This window comes from Leptopilina heterotoma, unplaced genomic scaffold, assembly GCF_015476425.1.
Source record: "Leptopilina heterotoma isolate Lh14 unplaced genomic scaffold, ASM1547642v1 Lhet_66, whole genome shotgun sequence".
Taxonomy (NCBI): Eukaryota; Metazoa; Arthropoda; class Insecta; order Hymenoptera; family Figitidae; genus Leptopilina; species Leptopilina heterotoma.
The window spans coordinates 1,401,073-1,422,053 of NW_025111153.1; the positions used below are offsets into that span (position 1 = coordinate 1,401,073).

At 26.8% G+C, this 20,981-nt stretch overlaps 1 protein-coding gene across 1 annotated transcript in view; it reads right to left on the reverse strand.

The window, feature by feature from the left end:
* Window positions 1–20,981, reverse strand: part of LOC122510054 — a 179,851-nt gene that overhangs the window by 121,154 nt on the left and 37,716 nt on the right. The window lies entirely within an intron of this gene.

The following is a 20,981-nucleotide window of genomic DNA, read 5'->3' on the forward strand; positions in this document are numbered from 1 at the left end:
ATAGTTAGACGATTTAATGTAAAACAAAAATGGAAAGTTTATCTAAATCTCTTATAGATATAGCTTCAGAGTACGTATAGGATATTTTAATAATATTTATTTTTGTGAATTTGGCAGCAGTTTAAAAGAAAAAGTTCATTTTTATAGGCAACAGTTTTTCAAAAAAATCAATTACCAAAAACAAACCAAAAAAATCCACTACGTACTCTAAAACATTGGTAAAGGACGAGCAGAAAAAACTTTGACCGAAGTTAATCCGATAAAAACTGCTTGAGCCAGACTGTCCACTGTTTTGAAACATACCATTTCGAGAAAAACGGATTTTAACTTTTGAAACGTGAAAACATGAAAAAATGAAAAACCTTCTGCATTAATCTTTTCTTTATTTTCATCCTTTCGAACAAGTTTAAGCTGTCTTTGATATTCTTGAGCTACTATACGATAAAAGAAAAAAAATATCCAATAGCGCTAAAAGACACTCAAAGCGTTCTTTGACACCTTTTGCAGATTCGATTTTTTTCCACATAAAATTACTTTGAAACTGGTTCTCGTATTATAATTGTTATTTTACACATTATAAAGTATCGATTAAGGAAAACCAAAAAAATGAAATAACAGATTGTTTTTCAAAGTAAAACAATATATTTATCTATATATTTCAAATATATATTTGAAACAATATATTTCTCTTTCAGCAACTCAAAAACAATGTCAGAATTAAAACATCACCCTCCAATTTTTTATTTTAAAAAACTACCTTTAAAAGGAAGAACTCAGAGTTTAGTAGAAAGAAACATTAAATAATGAATTTGCTAAACAGAACCATATACGTTTCTGTATTTTTGTTCTCACAACTAGAAAGTAGAAACAGAATTAAAGCACCACCCTCTAATTTTTCTTAAATCGAGAAATCTACTCTTATATGGATAAACGCAAACATTAAAGGAAAAAACTTTTTTAAATGAGTTTTCTAAAAGAACCATTAAAACCATATATTTTTCTGTATCTTATTTCCAAACGAGCGGTGTAGTTGATTTTGTTTTCTTTGTTCTTTATTTGTTTCCCTCTTTTAAAACAAAGTGAAGTTAAAAAAAAAATTTTAATTTTCGTATAAAAAATCTAAATTTTACCACTTTAAGGGTAGTTTTTTTCAAATTTTAACAAAAACTATTGGTGACGTTTTAATTCTGACGCTGATTTTGAGTACTGAAAAAGAAATACATATAAGGTTATAATGTTCTTAAATTAATAAAGCTTTGCAACCCTTCTTTTCACCTTTAAAAACCATTTTTATTTCATCCCTTAAAGCAAAAAATTGTAAAACAGAAAATAAACTGATATTAGTTTTTTGTGTTTTTAATCTAAGAGTTCTATTGATACAGATATATTATTTTCAGATTGATGTATCTTTTAAAACCCAAATTGAAAAATTGAATATATTTCTAAAAAAAGTTTTGAAAGAGAAGTGCATACAATCATTGTTCTGTTTTGCAATATAATATGATATTTAATTTTGTTTACTTTAAACTTTGAATTTGTATATTTAAGGGTAGTTTTTTCGATTTAAAAAAACAGAGGGTGATAGAGAAATTCTGACTCCATGTTCGTTTTCAGCGAGCAAACATACTACAAGAATGTAGGTCTGGTTTAATAAACAGACCACTTTTATTTTTGTTTGTGCCTGTGTTATGAACGTATCAGACTACATGAAAAATTAAATAACTTTTCATTTGTTATATTTTTTTTTAACTTATGTCAAAATTAATGTACGTAATATTCTTTTCATGGTTGAAATAATTTAAATTACAGAATTATAATCATACATGCCAAATTAAAATTATTATATTAATTATAAATAAATTAATATTTATTTAAAATAAATTTTGAAAAAAATGAACTATAAATAAAAGGTGAGCATAAAATTTGAAAATTTACATTTTCATAAGTTAAAATCGATCAGTACTATATAGGTTTACCCATATACATTTATTTATTTTCTTAAGTTTATAAATCCGTTTAGTAGCCTTCCCCCTTTTTTAGCGTCATAAAATCATTTTATATGATTAGCCACATTTGCATAGAGTGATTGAGCAAGCATTCCAATTGTTCTAATGTTGTGTGGACAATTGAAGAGATTGCTTGCTCAGTACCAATATACATATTCATATATCAATATTATATCTGAATATATCTAATATACAGATAACGTAGATTGCATTTTCAAAGGAAAAAATACAAATTAAACATTACATTATTGATGTTTAAGAAGAAAAAAATTCTATTTAAGATAAATATATATAATTATAAATATTTTTGAAAAAATTTATAGTCTTCACAGAAAAAGTATTTCTTTCTAAAGAAAAATTATCTGAGAAAGCTGCATTATTCAATATTCAACTCCACTTGAAAATAATCTCATTGAAACATTTGCGTATACCTACTTTGAACTGACATTCTATTGGTGACGTAACTTTTTATAAGAAAATAAATCGTTTGCTATATAATATTACGTCTGAAGGGTAAAAACTTACGTAATTTTTCATTAAAATGTGACTTTTAAACTTATTAAATATTCATAATTGCTAACTGTTATAGAAAAATTAAAAGGAAAAAATTTGTTTGAAAAGAAAATGACATTTCATTCATTTAAAATCTATCAATATGTATTTTAATATTTCTGTTGATAAATTTTGACTTATATTTAAATTTATTTTTTCTGGAAATCACTTTTCATATATTTTCCTTACATAACTGTTATAGTGTAACGAGAAATGTAATTTTCGTTTTAGCTGTTTTCTAAATTTATTTATTCACTCAAAATTTTGCAATCGATAAGGACAATAATATGGGTCATAAAAGCCAAATTACGAAACATATTATTACAGTGAATATAAATTTAAAGCAAATGATAGTAACTATTAATACTCATCCTTGTTAAGGAATTAATTTTTTCTAGTACAATAGGAAAATTTAAACTAACCAACAAATCCATCGGAGCTTAGATTATCGTTTGTAATTCGTTTTGTCATTTTCCTTTCATTTAAATTAACGCTCACACATCTAAATCATTACTTCATTATCAGTACACTCTATTCCAATCAATTCACTCGACCTTCTCCTTCATTGCCCATTCCCGCTCAAAATTGCCTCACACTATCATACCTTCCTAATTACAACCCATTGATTCATGAATCACATTTCCATCCACCTTTTTGTTCATCCTCACACAATAACTATAATCAATTATTTACACCACATAATTAGTCCTTCCAATAACACTTACACTCTGCGTTCAAAAAATTATTATTAATTATGCTGCCGAAAAAATGTATCATAATTTTACAAATTTTATATTTTTACCGCTGTAAAAATAAAGGTACTAATTTAGTACCAATTTTGGTACTAAATCGTCATTTGGTCCCAGGTGGAAAAGTTAACGTTAGCTAATGCTACTAATGTTAGACTAACATTAACTAACGTTAGACTAATGTTAGACTAACATTAACTAACGTTAGACTAACGTTAATTAACGTTAGGCTAACGTTAGTCTAACGACATTTTTTGATCACTAATATCAGATTATAACGTTAGTTAACATTAGTCTAACGTTAATCTAACGTTAGTAGCATTAGCTAACGTTAGCTAACGTTGACATTTACACCTGGGGTTTTATTTTAATACCGAAAATCAGCTATAATTTAGAACCTTTTATTTACAGTGACGTTACAAGCCGTATCACTTTAACTTTCATCGATTTGAGCTTTAATAATTCACGTCATTATAGCAATATTTTAATAATAATAATAATGATAACAATAACAATAAGTCTCAAAAAATGTAGTCATCACAAGAGTAGTCATCGGTACAGAAAGTTTTAATTCAGAGGTCAACGATTAAGCACCTTTAAAAAAAGTATTAATTCAGAAGTCAACCATAACACATCAAGAGAGAAATCAACTATTAGACATCAACAAGGTATTTATCTATTACACATTGAGAAAGTATTTAACTATTTGATATCAAGAAACTATTAGACGTCAACTCAGAAGTCCACTATTAGACTTCAAACAATTATTAGACGTCAATTCAGAAGTTCACTAGTAGACATCAATTCAGAAATCACTAGTTGACATCAATTCAGGAGTCAACTATTAGACATCAATTCAGAGGACAGTTTTTTAAACTATGGCATATTTTTTGAAAATTGCAGATAAAATTTAAAACTTATATCCAGGTATATCATATATATATATATATACTAGCTGTCGTACCCGTCTTCGACGGGTTGTAGTTTCTGATAATGCACTTAACAGTGTATCTACCAACCTAGAAAACCGGAAAATAGCCGGGAATTTGATTTGACAGGGAAAAAATAATAATTAGTTACTATTGTCTATTTCATTAGGAAAATAATACCATTTGAAACAGTGACCGACTTTTTATTATCAAATTAGTTATTTTTAACTAATTCAAATGCAGAAAACAATATTTCTCAATTTGTAGTACTTCAATCAATATAATGTATTAAAATAAATCTAAAATTTCCTCCAGTTTTTTGAGTTATAGTACAGTATAATTCGAACTAATTGTATAGCAAGTAGATCCAGTTTTTCTCGGTTACATTAAATTCCCTGATATTTTACGTCTTTTCTGGTTGGTAAACACCCTGTTAAATGTATTATTAAAAAAAACCCGTCCAGTAAACCAGGAAAAATTTGGACAAAGCCGGAAATTGTTTTAAACCAAAATAAACACCGTGTTTAACTTTTGTCTTTACATTGATCAAGATATCTCTAAAAGTTAAATCAGAGAGCCCACAAATACTACTGAATTAAGCTTCATAGCAATTGGTATCAATTATAATTTTTTCAATTTTTTGATATTCAAAACATTTTTATACTTACATCTTCGTTATAAGAAAGTATTTTTGAAAAATTATGCTAAAATGTGACTAAATAACATGTAATACTCAACTATAGAAAGTTTAGAAGCAATCCATGAAAAAATATAAAATTTAGAAATGATTTGTGTTAAATAAATTTATTTATTAGAGTCAAGTATTTATTTAATTAATCCAATTAAGATTTATTTGATTCAACTAAATAAAATTATTTAAACGAAATAAATTCTTATTAGATCGAAATAAAAACTTTTTAAATAAGATATTATTTTTCAAATAATTATAATTACTTGAATCATATAACTTTTTTTAGTGTAGCTATAGTAAACTAAAAGTTATTAATGTGAACGAACATTATCTATATTAATAAAATCAGATTACTATCTGTACATTGCTCCAAACTTGAAAATTTTTATATATTTTTTCGTTTTGAGACATTAGAATTCTAAAAATGTAAAAAAAATTTCTGTCTGTCTGTCTCTGTCTGTATGCAAAACTTTGTTCGCGCATCAATTGAAAACGGTTCAACCAATTAAAGTGAAATTTGGCAGTCTATTAGGTATTAAAGTAACTTACAATCATAGCCTTATCCGCTTAAAAAATATTAACTTGAACAAAAGTTATGACATTTTTCCAAAAAATTCAAAAAAACAAAAAAATGCAAATTTTTTACCTTTTGTAAAATGAATGAAAAAACTATCCTTAGCTAACTTTTTCAGATAAATACAACCCATTTCTACGATAAAATTTTTAAAAAAGATGTATTTTGAAATTTTTTTTCGTTTTTTTAGATCAACTTTTTTCTAAGAAAATAGTGATTTTTAATCTTTAAGCAAGCTTTTCAGGAAAAGTTATTAAAGTTTTTTATTTAAAGATCAGTATGTAAAGTAAAAAATTTGCTACATTAAACAAAAATAATTAGCTAAATGCCATAAAAAAGAAGGAAAAATGTTGAATTTTAAGAAATTCGGTTTTTTGAATTTTTGCTAATTTTCCATAATTTTAGATTTTTTACCGAAGGGTGGAGATAACAAATTAGGTAAAGTATTTTTTAAGAGCACAAAAATAATAAAGCTAAATGCTATAAAAAAGAAGGAAAAATGTTGAATTTTAAGAAATTCGGTTTTTTGAATTTTTGATAATTTTCCATAATTTTAGCTTTTTTACCGAAGGGTGGAGACTATTGAATAAGTAAAGTATTTTTTAAGAGCACAAAAATAATAAAGCTAAATGCCATAAAAAGAAGGAAAAATGTTTAATTTTAAGAAATTCATTTTTTTGCATTTTTGCTATTTTTCCATAATTTTAGATTTTTTACCAAAGGGTGGAGATAACAAATTAGGTAAAGTATTTTTGAAGAGCTCAAAAATAATGAAGCCAAAAGCCATAAAAGAGAAGAAAAAATGTTGAATTTGAATAAATTCGGTTTTATGAATTTTTGCTAATTTTCCATAATTTTAGATTTTTTACCAAAGGGTGGAGACTATTTAATAAGTAAAATCTTTTCAAAGAGCCCAAAAATAATAAAGCTAAATGATATAAAAGAGAAGAAAAAAATGTTAAATTTTAAGAAATTCGGTTTCTCGAATTTTTGATAATTTTTAATTTTTTGCTAAAGGGTGGAGACTATTCAAATAGTATAATTATACTACCGAAATAGCTAATGGTAACAAATTATTAATTAATTAATTATTAACTAATTATTAATTATTATTAATTAACTAATTATTAATTATTAATTAATTTATCCCGGGTATTTTTGATTTTCCAGATTGGTAGAAACATTGTTAAATGTATTGGTAGAAACTAAAACCCGTCGAAGACGGGTACGACATGACAGCTAGTGCTATATATTTTCAAAATTTTTAAAATTCAAAATTTATCTTTTGAAATAATTATTGTCATTAATTTTACTTAAATTTTATACAGGGTTAATTTTAGTATTTTTTATTACAATTTAGTCATCAGAATGAAATTTGAGTTTTTCATTTTTTGATCATTAATTAATAAAATATAATAGCAATTTTGAATTCTGTGCAACATACTGACAAAAGTCTCATATTAATTATATGGATTGTTACGTCACCGTAACCTATTTTCAATAATAATATGTAGAATAATAATTAATCTTAATAATTAATAATAATAATCATGTTAATTAATAATATTAATAATAATTAATAATAATAGTAATAATCATAATAAAAGTTAATAACAAAATTGTTATTTACATATTATTATAAATAATAACTATAAATATTAATAATAATCAATAATAAATTGTAATAATAAACATAAACAATAATTGTAATACATAAGTTAAATATAACAATCTTAACAACAATCTTTAAGAAATAATAATAAACAATAATAAACATAAACAATAATAACTTGTAATAATAAACGTAAACAATAATAAATTGTAATAATAAATATTAGCAAATAATAACAAAATGTAATAAATAGTTAAATATAACAAATATCAACAAGAACAAAATTGTAATAACAAATAATAACAAATTTAAATAATTATAATTAACAACAAAATTAAACAATTTTAATTAACAAATTGTAACAATTAATAACAAAATTATAAAATAATATGAGTAATAAGAGAATGTACACGTGCGATCTAATGATGAGTCACCACAAGTGTTCCTATAACAAAGGGTTTTTCAAATGCATGGTAAAATGAAACGATTCTTCAAATGCATGGCAAAATGGAACGATTCTTCAAATGCATGGCAAAGTGGAACGATTCTTCAAATACATGGCAAAATGAACAGTTTCTTCAAATACACATGGAAATTTGGGTATAAGAAGAGCCAGACCATCAACAGCAGCTCAGTCTAGAAAAGCAGTCAAGAAAATGTAGTCATCAATATTATAAGTCTCAAATTGAGAAGTGGTGCTCTGCACAAGTCAGTCTTAAATTTTTATCTATAACAAGTGGTTCTTCACGACCCAGTGCTCTAAACCCAGTTTCAGTAGTTGTCCTTTACTCTACGTATATTTCAAAAGTGCATTTTGGAAAGTCGATCTGGAAGTCAAATTTGCCATTTGAAAAGAGTGTTCCTGTTTCTCGAGACACAATACTGCATCCAATTAGTCAACCATTAAAGGACCAGTGCCATTATACCTGAACGTCTAGCATCACCCTTTGTCCCAAGGTAAACAATCAACCACTCTAAGACTCACATTAGAAAGCCTATGTCCATCTCTTATTTTCATCAATTTTATCTTATTTCATAAAATATACATACATTTGTTCAACTAAAGTAATTTCTTGTTATTTACTACCCCGTCCCTATTTTAATTAATTTTAAAATAAAATCGGGAAACATTAGGGAAATTATAATAATTAGGATCGTAACAGGATATTGTTAATATTCTGACCTAATAGAATTCTTTTAAGAAAGTAAACTTATGATTTCAACAACAAATTTTTATTGTTGACCTAAGAAATACAACCGTATAAAAATTAATTACAAAAAAATTTCAATTTTTAAACTTTTTAATTTTTCAATATTTAAATCTAACACTTTTTATTTGTTATTCAAAATTTTATTATTCTGACGATTAAATCTTCATAAGAAACACTAAAATTAACCCTGTACTAAGTTTAAGTACAATTCACTAAAGTATATGAAAAAACTAAAAATTTCGAATTTTCGAATTTTTGAAAAAATGGCATAACTTTCGTCCATATTAATATTTTTTAATCTACTATCGCTAGGATTTTAAGTTAGGCTAATGCCTAAAAGACTGCCAAGTTTCACTTCAAACGATCGAACCGTTTTTCCGTGATACGCGGTCGAAAATTTGCGGACATACATACACACATACACACATACACACATATACACATACACACATAATTTTCTTAATAGTATTTTCGCATTCCTTAGAGTGTAAAAAGAAGGAATATAATAGAAATTTTGAATTCTATGCAATGTACAGACAAAAGTCTGATTTTATTAATAAGGATATATATCTTATATTATCCTTCAAGTCTGAGCTTTAACCCTCCATCCGTCGCATGGTGAGAATTTCCCTCACCCAGTTTCTTTTTTTATTTATAACTTTTAAAATACAAAAACTTATAATTTCATATTCTCAGTACCTTTTACGGCACTCTTCTTCTTTACATTAAAACAATTTTGGTGTTTTTTTATATTTTAATTTCTTTGTTATTGAATTTGAAAGCAGCAAATGTCGGGGATTTTTGACGCGAAGTGAGGGAACTTCTCACCATGCGACTGACCGCGTATACTCGATTTCATTTGTCATTAATTTTTTATTTCAATAATTAACAGGAAATAAAAGTTAATTTTACTGCCAATAGGTTGTTTAGAAATTCTAATGAACATTCAAAAAAAAATTTGGCATTTTAGAACAAGTTTGGACTAATTTATGAGGGTGAGAATTTCCCTCACCTGCGACGGATCGCGTTACAAAAAATGGTGCGACGGATGGAGGGTTAATAAAAAGTTTAAAAATCTTATTCGGTTCGCGAGATATCATTATAAATGTCAGAGCATGTTTTTGGACAAATGCATTGAATTATTCAATTTTGTTCTGTTTTTGACTGAAAATGCAAGGATGGACAATAAAAAGGCTCGCGAGGAACAAAAAGAGGCTTATAAGGAAGCTTTCTGTCTAATTTTTTTGCATATTGTTTAAAAATATGTTCTTTAGTGGTTATACCTACAAAATTTTAAAACATAACCCTATACAGCCTAACACAATATTAAAATATAAAAAATTTTAAAAGAAAAACCCTCTTTTACTTTTTTATAAAATAGACGACGTTTCGGTGGTGTGGTTCGCCACATCATCAGGTCAATTTAATAAAAAAAAAATTTTCAAATAAATACAACACAATTTTAAAACTAAAAATTAAAACAATTTTTACCTAGTTAAAATCAATAAAATGAACATCACGTCAATAAATTAACAAAATACAACGTTCAAAAATATAAAATATTCTATCACAATCATATTAAAACAAGTATAGTCAAACTGACTGAGCCGATGACAATTTTCGCGTAAAAAACAGACGATGGGGTCAATGACCCGAAGTCGAAATATTATGAATTATAAGAATTATTTCAACTTATTAAGCAAAGGAATATAGGTATTACTAAGAAACTGTATATCTTCCTTTCTGTTAATAGTAAAATTATTGCGTTTAATGTAAATCATCTCAGAAATTAATCATTTTTTATAAGAAGTTTCATAATCTAAAATTTCTGTATATCGTCTATTGGACGAAGAGGTGCATTATCTTTATAGATTTTTGGTAAACTATAAAATTTTGCCAAAGAGGTATTGCCATAGTTATCTGATTATTATGATATTTTCGTTTAAAAAATTCATTGTCATTTAAATTTTTTAGAATTTTATAAGTTCTTGATTGTAATTTGGATAAAACTCCTTTCGTTAAAATTTCTTTAATGAGTGCGTTGATCGGAAAGTAAGTCATGGGCTTTGGTAATGTGTAGTCTGATTTTTTCATACAAACTAAAACATTTCCTTTGTCAGAATTAGTAGGAAAGATGTCAGGATTTTCTTTCAAGATTTTTTTCGCAGGATTTAACTTAATGGCAAAACTTCTGTCTTCAAATGTGATGCTGTTTTTTTGGACAGATTTGATATGACACTATTACTAACTTTTTGTCTGATCTCATTTTTGACTTCAGAATTATAATATCTAAACTCGAATTAGTACTTTCTAAATTTTTTCTAATATTTATGTATAGTTTCCTGTTTTGAAACATGTTTAATATTCTGTCTAGTACAACTGTAATTTTAACCCAAAGAAATGACATTACAAACTTCTTGAGGAAGAACAATGTTAGTTAAATTGATTAACCAATTTTGTTTTTTAGAGTAAATATTACTAACAGAGTGTTTCTTATTAAGTAATGAATTACACTTTTAAATTAGTTTCTGGTTGCAAAGTGAATGAATAGATGAAAATTTCTTCTCAGGAAACAGGAAAAAATTATTTAATATTCCTGAGTCAATAGAAGATTGTGAGAAATTGTTTTCAAAAAATATTTGTTTATAATTATCTCAAGAAAATTTATAACAATTCTATTGCAAAAAAACACACTTTTTTATGAAAAAAAAATTTTTCAATTATTATTTTGACATGGAAAACTAAAGAATATGGTCTCTAAAGAACAAAATATTGCGTCCTCGAACTCTCAGCTATAAAAATACATAATTACTTTTCATTAAATTCAAGATGGCGGATATGAAAATGGTCATTTTTCCAAAATGCAAAAGGCCGAAAAAAATTTTCGGGTAATGTTTTTCAAAAGTTATTAGATTTGATTGAAAATAGTTACTCGGGGGTTTTTGGGGTCGCTGATTACGAATCTGATGTTACTTTTTTAAAATTCAAAATGGCGGATCCAATATGGTGGACATATTTTTTAAAAAGTGATTGGATTTGCCTGAAAATAGTTACTGGGAGGTTTTTGGGGTCGCTGATTACGAATCTGATATCACTTCTTTAAAATTCAATATGGCGGATCCAATATGGCGGACAATTTTTTAAAAAGTAATTGTATTTGCTTGAAAATGGTCATTCGGGCGTTTTTGAGGATGCTAATTACGAATTTAACATCAAAACAATATTAGGTTTATCGTTGCTCTTACCACAAGGAGGTCGACGTACAAAAAAGTCTCTTTTTTTAATTCTATTTAACATTTTTTTTTGGATTTTTGCCTCGAAAAATAAAGCCACTATCATGCAAAGTGCAACAAAAGGACACAAAAATTGTGCATTTGAATGTGGCATATATATGTGCGTCACTTGTTTTCAATCAAACCACATGTTGTGTTAGTCTCTTTTTCACCATTGTATAAATAATGTCATAATTATATAAGTGTCAGAATTATCGTTGATTCAGATTTAGAAAGCAGAATTAAAATTTTATATTATTTATTGAAAAAAATTTTTAAATAAAAAAAAACAAAAAAAATTTTAAAAACAAAATTAAAAAAAGTAGCTTTTTTGCACGTCGACCTCCTTGTGGTAAGAAAGAGTTGGGCAACGTCATTAAAATTTGGTTGACGGCTAATGGACGTAGAGGATAAACATAAAATTGTTCTGAAGTCAAATTCGTAATTAACATCCTCAAAAACCGCCGAATGACCATTTTGAAGCAAATACAATTACTTTTTAAAAAATTGTCTGCCATATTGGATCCACCATTTTAGTTTTAAAAAAGTGACATCAGATTCGTAATCAGCATCCCCAAAAACCCCCATGTAACTATTTTCAAGCGAATCTAATGACTTTTTAAAAAATTGTCCGCCATATTGGATCCGCTATTTTAAATTTTAAAGAAGTGACAACAAAAAATTCTTGGAATTTATGTTTTAGACGATTTTTATGGTCTACAGAGCTCGCGCCGATTTTATGTTATAATATGTTCCCTTTTTCTGTAAAAAAAATTTTAGTTAATAAAAATAGGCATATATCATTTGAAAACACACATTTAAAAAAATTCTTGTTTTGACCAGACTTAATTAAAATCAAAACTTAATTAAAAACTAACTTAATTAAACTTAATTAAAACTCATATTCAACACTACCGTACATGTAGAAATTCGCATGAAACGGCAAAAAGCAATTTTATCGTTGTAAAATTTTCAAAAAAAAGATTGAAGGTGGATTAAAATTTGTATTCATAAAAATTCTTGAAAGAAAATAACTAGAAATTTTAGTTAAATGTAATAATAGAAATAATAATTTTAAAAAATTGCGATAAATATTATAAATATATAAAATACCTGCTTTAGGTATTAACAATAACATTTTATTCCTTTCATCAAGCCACATTGATTGACCTATATAAAGTATACATTTTACCTAGAATATAAACAGAATTAGTCGTACATCATTAATTATAAGTCAAATTTTACTGTTTAATTTTATTTAATTTCATTCAAATGTGTATTTTCAAGCACTGACCACATAAAAAGTAGTTGTTGATGTTGATTGAAATTGTGTTACTAATCAAAAATATAAAATGCAAAAAGGAATGCATTATATGAAGCCAATCATATGTATCGCATTTTATATATTTTTTATTTTATTTTGAAATGAATGTTATGCGACGTTATTGTTAATTCTAGAGATGGGAAAAGTTCAATTTTTCGAAAGCTTAGTATTTCTTAATCAGAATTTCTAAAAATTGAGACACTGAAATAATATTAATAAAAATTCCCTTTGCTTGAATCAGTGATTGGAATTAATTACCAGTAAAAAGGACTAAAAATCTGTGAAAATAAAGAACAGAAACAGTAACTTATCTGCAGATTAAAGAAAGATCGAACCCACCCAATATTCGAAGAGCCTGTTAACATTTCTAAAGCAAATTAATTTGGTTTATTTCTAAGAAGAATAATTATTTTCTTTCAATGATTAATATTTTTCTTTTTCTAAATTTGAAAATACTTCTATTAGTTTTAAATTATTTTAATTTAATAAAGTCGCGAATGGTACATTGAAAAATTTATTTTCGACTCCACAAAGTTTATATTATTGTTTGCTTATCATAATTCTATAATTAAAATATTACAAAATGAAATCTAAGATTTTATTTCCTTTGTGGCGCGTGTCAATATAACTGAATAAGTTACCTTGACATGTTATATTATATCAATGCAACTCAAAGCATCTCCTTACCTTTTGTCACTCTCTGGAATATTGTTAGTTTTCATTTATCTAAAGTTTCAATTATTTTTAAGGAAATTTTATAAAATAATATCTCACATAGTGCAATATTTTTTATAAAGTTTGCAAACGTTTTTAGAAAACTTTACATTTTACATGACAATTGGGCGCTAAACTTCTGGAGTTCTGATGTTACTATATATTCTAAATTTGAATGTTCGCTGAAGAATGCAGCAGTAATTTTCTGAATAGGTGCATTTTGGGTAATACGAACTATTTCGAGCGAAACTAAACAAAATGCGCAATACGAGTTGAATAATTTAAGCAATATTTTTTAGTAGAGTTTCAATTTTACTGTCATCTGAATCAAATTGTAATATTATCTGAAAGGAAGATTTAAATGCCATTACTAACATTGAAGCATCTTTGATTCAGCCAATATGGTACCAAATGCTCATGTTTTTAAGTCAAAAATAAACCTTTTACATGTATTAATAAGTTTCTTCGATTTACACTGTTTTAATTCATCAGCTAAATCATTATACACAACAAACAATAATCAAAATGTGAAAAAATTAACGAAGTAACAAGATTTGGTCTAAATTCCAAACAGAAAGGGGATCGCTGAATTCAAATTTCATTTCAAAATTCAAAAATTCAAAATGGCGCATTCAATATGGCGGACATGACTCAAAATTAAAAATGGAGTATCCAATATGGCGGATATGATTTTTTTATTTCATCTGGAATTTCATTAAACTTTGGATATGAGAGTTTTTGGAGTCTCTGAATTCAAATCTGACGCCAACATGCAAAATTTTAAAATGTTGGATCTAAAATGACGGACTCGATTTTTTATTTTATTTATAATTGCATAAAACTTTTGATATAATGGTATTTGAGAACGCTGAATTCAAATCTAACGTCAAAATTACAAAAAATTAAATGGCGGATCCAATTATCGTCAAGGAAAGGTACAATATCGATTAATTTTTTGGTTTCTCCATTTATTTGTTACTTAAAAAACACAAAACGACTATTCGCCATCACTAGACTCATTGTTTTCGTCATCAATAAAACAATCACTGAATTGAGCATTTTTCTCTTCAATTGTTTTGGTTTTTAAAATGCCAATAATTTCGTAATTTCTAATCAAATTAGGTTCAAAAATAGGTCAACCGAAGCGTTTTTTAAGGCTCTACAAATTAGTTATGCAAATTTTAAAGTTACTCCTATGTTTTAGTTTGGAATTATTAAAAAATAAAAGTTTAAATATTTGAGACACTTGCATTTAACAGTAGTTTATTTTATAAAAAAAAATCAATGAAGTTAACAATTATACTTCACATAAAAATCAACCTTTGCGTCCCTCGTTCTCTCACATACTGACTAAAATGGCGAACAATCTCACAAAATTTTCCTAATTTAAGGAGAAATTAATTTCGTAATACTTAAGAAGGCGTGATGCCTATTATCAGGCGTTCAAACTACAAAACTCTTAAAATTCTCAAACATCCTATATTTTTTAACAAAATTTTTAAAAAAGTCTTATTTTCCAAAATTTTAGATTTTTAAAAGTTTATTATCTCCGGCTAATATAGACGAAAAATGTTCAATGAGGGCTTTAAAAGCTTAGGATCGCACGTGAGACCTACAATTTAAAAAAAATTCATCCCTAAAGCTCTTCATAATCTCGAGATATTTATGAAATTGTAATGTTTACATACACACACATCCGGAATTACATTTTTTAAATATGTGATTTTTGAATTTCTGAGATTAAGTAACAAAGATATATTAAAAAATCGAATTTGAAAAATTTTGGTATCACAATACTTCACCACCAGGAAGCAAAATTTTACATATATGTGTTACATGTGTGTATAACGATCATTTTTATATATTAAACGTTATAATCGGTAATACTTTTAAGTTTACATATCTTTCTTTAAAATCTTTGTTTATAGGTATCACAATAAATAATTTTTATTTACTTTGGATGTTTTCATTTGTCCAAAATTGTTTATAAAAAATATTAAACAAACATTTATCCAAAAATACTTACATTCCTGAGTTAAATCCATTTTAGTCATTTAAAATTATTCACTCCATTCAAAAACAATGCGCATTAACAAAAAGAGTGTTTCTTTCTCGAAACGCTGGTTTATTGTGCGCGATTTGACATGAACGAATCAAGAAGGAAAAACTAATTATAAAAAAGGTCTACTCTTATTAATGACTTAAAACATTTCTAGGGGGCCTACTACAACTATTTAAACAGTGAAAACTATTAAATTAAATTTTCACTTTTGTCCAACTTTTCAGATTTCTGGATTACTGTGGATATGTCAAAAGATTGAAGTTTAGGGGAGAAGCGGGTAAAACGGAGCACTCGGATTTACAAAAATGGAAGGATTTTAGGAATAAAAAAATATTTCTACTTTCAATATTTATGTATTCCTTGAAAGTATGTAAAAAATCTAGACCATTTTTACTAATAATTATTTATTTTTTATGAACAGGAGTTTTTCGATGTTCCAATGCTATCAATTTCATCAACTCCAACTAAGAAAGGAGGTATGCAAAGACAACATTTCGAAATCTTAACTTCATCTCCTGTCAGAGAAATTCTCGAACAAAAAAGATTAAAACGAATAGAGAAATTGCAAAAAGCTGAGGAAGTAAAAAAGAGAAAATAATTGAGGGCTAAGAAGAAGGCCGAAGAAGCGGAAGAACTTCGTAAAAAAAGGAATTAAGGGAAGAAATTATAGCTAAAAAGGTGCTTAATTTACAAAAGAAGAAAGAATTAAAAAGTTAAAAATTAAGGAAAAATTTAAAACAGAAAAAAGAAACTAAAGCTAAAATGTGTCAAGAAGTAGGAAAGAAGAAAGAACTGAAAATTAAGAACTCCGCGCTAAAAGCTTAAAATTAAAACAAAAAGAAGAAACTAAAGGAAAGAATGCAAACAAAAAAGAAACTTTGTCAAAGATTAAAATAAAAAAAGAATTTGCAAAGAAAAAGGTGCAAAGTTCTACTAGTCTTCGTCTTTAAGCATTATTTTGAAAAGGTGCAAAGTTCTACTAGTCTTCGCCTTTAAGCATTATTATGTCATAATTAATCAGAGTTTATATAATTATTTCTAAATACATATAAATTTATGCAATCACAGCTGTGATTGTCGTTCTAATGATATCTTAAATATAGTTTAATATATAGTTTAATATACTTTTTATACTTCAGGATTGGAGTGCGCCGTATTACCCGCTTGGGTAGGGTAACTTGGCGCAGGAGCACTTTTTTTTAAAACCTATAATTAACTTTTTTAATTAATGTCAATACGATTTTCACTGCACAATAAGTTAGTTCAAAAGTTGAACTAATGATTTTTCCTTTTTTCGTCAATGATAACATTATTACTTTTATATAATTAAGTATTTACATTATGTGCGCCGTCTTAACCGCCTCTCCCCTAAAAAGTAATAAAGTATATAAAATTTTTCTAGGATGAGAATAGCACCCTGTAATTAAAATGGTTCTTCAAGCATACTGCAACCGCACACATTTCGTTTTTGCACCGACTGAAAACTAGTGTTCCTTTCGTTCTATTAATTTTTCAATACATTTTTGCTCACAGCAAATAATTTGTTCTGTTTTTCTATATCAAAAATTATTTGTTTCACTCTTACCCAAATTGCTTTTTCTAATATACTTTTACTATCAGACCCTCAAATAGTGCCAAAGAATATAAAATAAACGGAAAATCATAATTTTTTGTAACCAAGTGTAATAATCAAGTTGATGATGATTTGTAAATCTTAAAAATATCGAATATAATGTTTTGATTGAGAGTGGACATAGCAATGGGAGATACGGTGTAAAAAATAAATCGTTTTATGACTGGGTTAGTATAAAAAAAGAGAAAACTCACTGGAATAAAATTTTTCAGGCAATTGTTATGGGGATACACTGTGCTCACTTTCTCGGTTGTTATAAAAACAAGCTGAAGAGAAAATACCACCTGCTGACCTCAATAACGTGACCCTTTATTCCACAGTAGAGCTTAGGGGTTATTGCTACCTGCTGTACCGGCGACCCTGTTTCCGCTTTCTATAAAGATATAAAGTCCAGAGCTTTGATGGTTTAACTGCATCACGTAACATAATTTTTACCTTTTTGTAACTTTATTATTATACTTTACCAGCAAACCAATTACAAATATTTCATGTCATATAAAAATTATGAATTTGTAGAGAAGTTTGAAAGTTTATTAAAATATAATTTTTTAAAATTTATTTAAATTTGTAACACACTTTTACTATATAATTATCTAACTCAAAATTCTACTATAATTTTTCTTATACTTCTACAGTAACTTTTGATTTTAAAATAGACAAAGATTACGAACAAACATGAGAATCTAACATTTCACCATTTCCTGTCTTTTTAGGTCTCAACAACAGAGGAAACGAGAAAATATCCTGGGGATACTATTGCACATGCAGAGTAACTGTCACAAACACAATAGGTACTCCAACGTTAGAATATAGTTGGAATGAAATGTCTCTAAAATTTGCCATGGAATAGCAGAAGTAACATTAAAATAATTCCAAATAAATTGTACATAATTGCATTTAACTATGTTTGAATAAGAAAGTAATACGTTGACTAATTCCACTAAAAAAGAACACTTAATAGTTAATACTATGATTGTATCATAGTGTCATCAAAATGCATAATATTTTCTAATGGAAATAATTAATATTGAAAAAGAAAAAAAATAATTATTATCACTATCTGCAATTAAAGTAATATAGAGAACAAAAATTGTTCAAGTAATTAAATTTTCACTTTATAAAAGGTTAAAATTGAAATAGTTTGAAAATATATTTAATTAAAAAAAAATAGAACGCAAATAAAAATGCATTTTTTGATATACAAACCAGAGCTTTATACTGAATTTTATTTAAATTAAATTCAAGGCTGAACCCCGGATATGTTCATATAAATTTCGTGTAAAATATGTCAGCATAGGGGATAAAATGTTGGAGAAGGGGATCACTGCCTCTGTTAAAATAGCTAATTATCGTACCTCCTCGAGGCATAAGGTTATGAAAACAAAGGTTTATTAGATTCCGAGTCTCTGTACGTTGTAAGACTAAATACATATGTGTTTATGACGTCAATCCCTTTATACTCAGCACTCAATTATAACATTTTTGTTCCTTTGATCATAAAACTGTTTTAGTTATTTTTTATAAGAAAGAATTTATATTAGCCTAGTCAAAAATTTCTATTTGTAAGACAAATGTTTAGCTAAAATTTTATTAAATATTGTTTATTGATTTCACAGAAAAAACTCGGACTCATTTTTGTTTCAACACAAAATGAGTCTATGTTAAATGACATAGAACGTGGCGCCATCTGTGAGGTTCATTTTTGTTGCAGCTCATAATGAGTAACTTTTACGACTCATTTTGAGTTCAGTTTTTCTCTGTGTTGTTGTCCAAGCTACAAAATGTAACTAAAAATACAAATAATTTTGATCTGTCAATTCCCCCTTTCTTTTGTAGTTTCAATTAATTTTTTAATTCTTATTAATTAACGACGACATCTCTAGGTTTAGTTACCGTACTTATGTGAAATGACTTGCTGATGATTGACAATTGTTTCGTGAATAATTTCGGAAAAATTCAAATAGAAATAATTTTATTGTTAGTAATTATTGTTTATAATAGATGAGTATTAATATGAACAATACAATTATTTTTTTAAATTACTACAGGTTGAGGAGTTGCACTAAAAACATAACGATTAAGAGGTTGATTCCACGTTAATCTGTAAGATTCCATAAAAGATTTAATTGAAAAGTCATTTCATAAAATTTTAAAAGTTTTTGTAATTTAATAATCGTATTCGGAGATAGTTTAAAAATCACCTAATAATCAATTTCTCTTTAAAATGAACAATTTAAATTTACAGTTTGCAAATACCATAAACTAAATGAATACTTTAATTTGGGGATCACAGATAACTTGGTCACAATATTCAATCAAACAATGCAATATTTCTAATTGGTATTAATTCAAATTTAAACTTTTCAATCAATGAATTAATTTGTTCTCTTGACATGCATTTACAGTTATAGCAATATTTGATCACACTCATTCATCCTGCTTACTCACACACACGAACGATATTTTATTGTAGAAATACGATAGATCTCGGAGCTTCTAGTCCACTCAATAGGTTTCAATCTTTGAATGGAATATTTAATCAACACAAAAATGAACTTGATTTTTATTCCTCGTTGATCTCTACTACATTGACACAATACCTGTGGTTGTCGGGAATTTAATTTAACTCCAGCTACAAGTTGCTCTGTCCGCTCCTCTTTCTGTTTAACCATTGTCTTCTTAGTTTTTTTCAGAAAGTCTCGGGCTTTAAGCCTATTCTCATTTTTATCACTCATTACTATTTTATAAAGGTTTGTAAGTGAATATAATATAATCGATAAATTTTATTTTTTCTAGACTATTAAAAATAAGAAACTTTTACTATAGAAGATTTAAAGAAGCATCCCTTGAGTGAATATTGCTTTCGTGTCTTTAGTGAAAGCATCCTTAAGAAAGATAAATGAATCTCCTGTGGTAGCTTTCAGGAAGCTTTCGCCAGAGGCTCACCAATCTTTCGTGCGTCGTTTGTAATACAATAACACACACACACACCTAAATACAATAACACTTTCTTCATCGATGCAAATTGTTAACCTAAATTAAATTCTAAGAATGATGTCTTAATTATCGACATATTGCAATATTTTACAATAGGGTTAAGAGACAATATATAACATTAATTATTCTTCGAATATTTTTCCATGTAGGATTTACTCAATATTTCTAAAGAGATTTTTTAATACTAGGATTGGTACATCCAAGTTATTGAACTTGTGTGTTGTCACTGCCTAATTCTGCAAGGTGGTAAAAATCCACTTAGCAACCACCAAAGGGAATAAGCTGTATTAATAATTTCCTCACCAAATTGTAGGAAGTTGTCCAAAATTTTTTTTGTAAAAAAAATAAAATAAAGTACTGCGTTTTAAACGTTGAACTCAAAAACTTATTTATTTATTTATCACAATGGAAGTATAGAATTAACAAATATTAATTTCAATGAAATAATACTTATCAATTTTTGAATAACAGTTAACATTTATAATAAACTATTTTCTTTTTCTTTATTTATTTAATTAACGATTAACTCTTAACACATGATTCAAATATATTTATATAAGAGAAAGAGAAGGCATAGTACTTATCAATTTCTTATTTTATGAACACACATCTGGTCACCCATTCAAGTCGGGTTTCCTTTGTAGTCACCATTTAC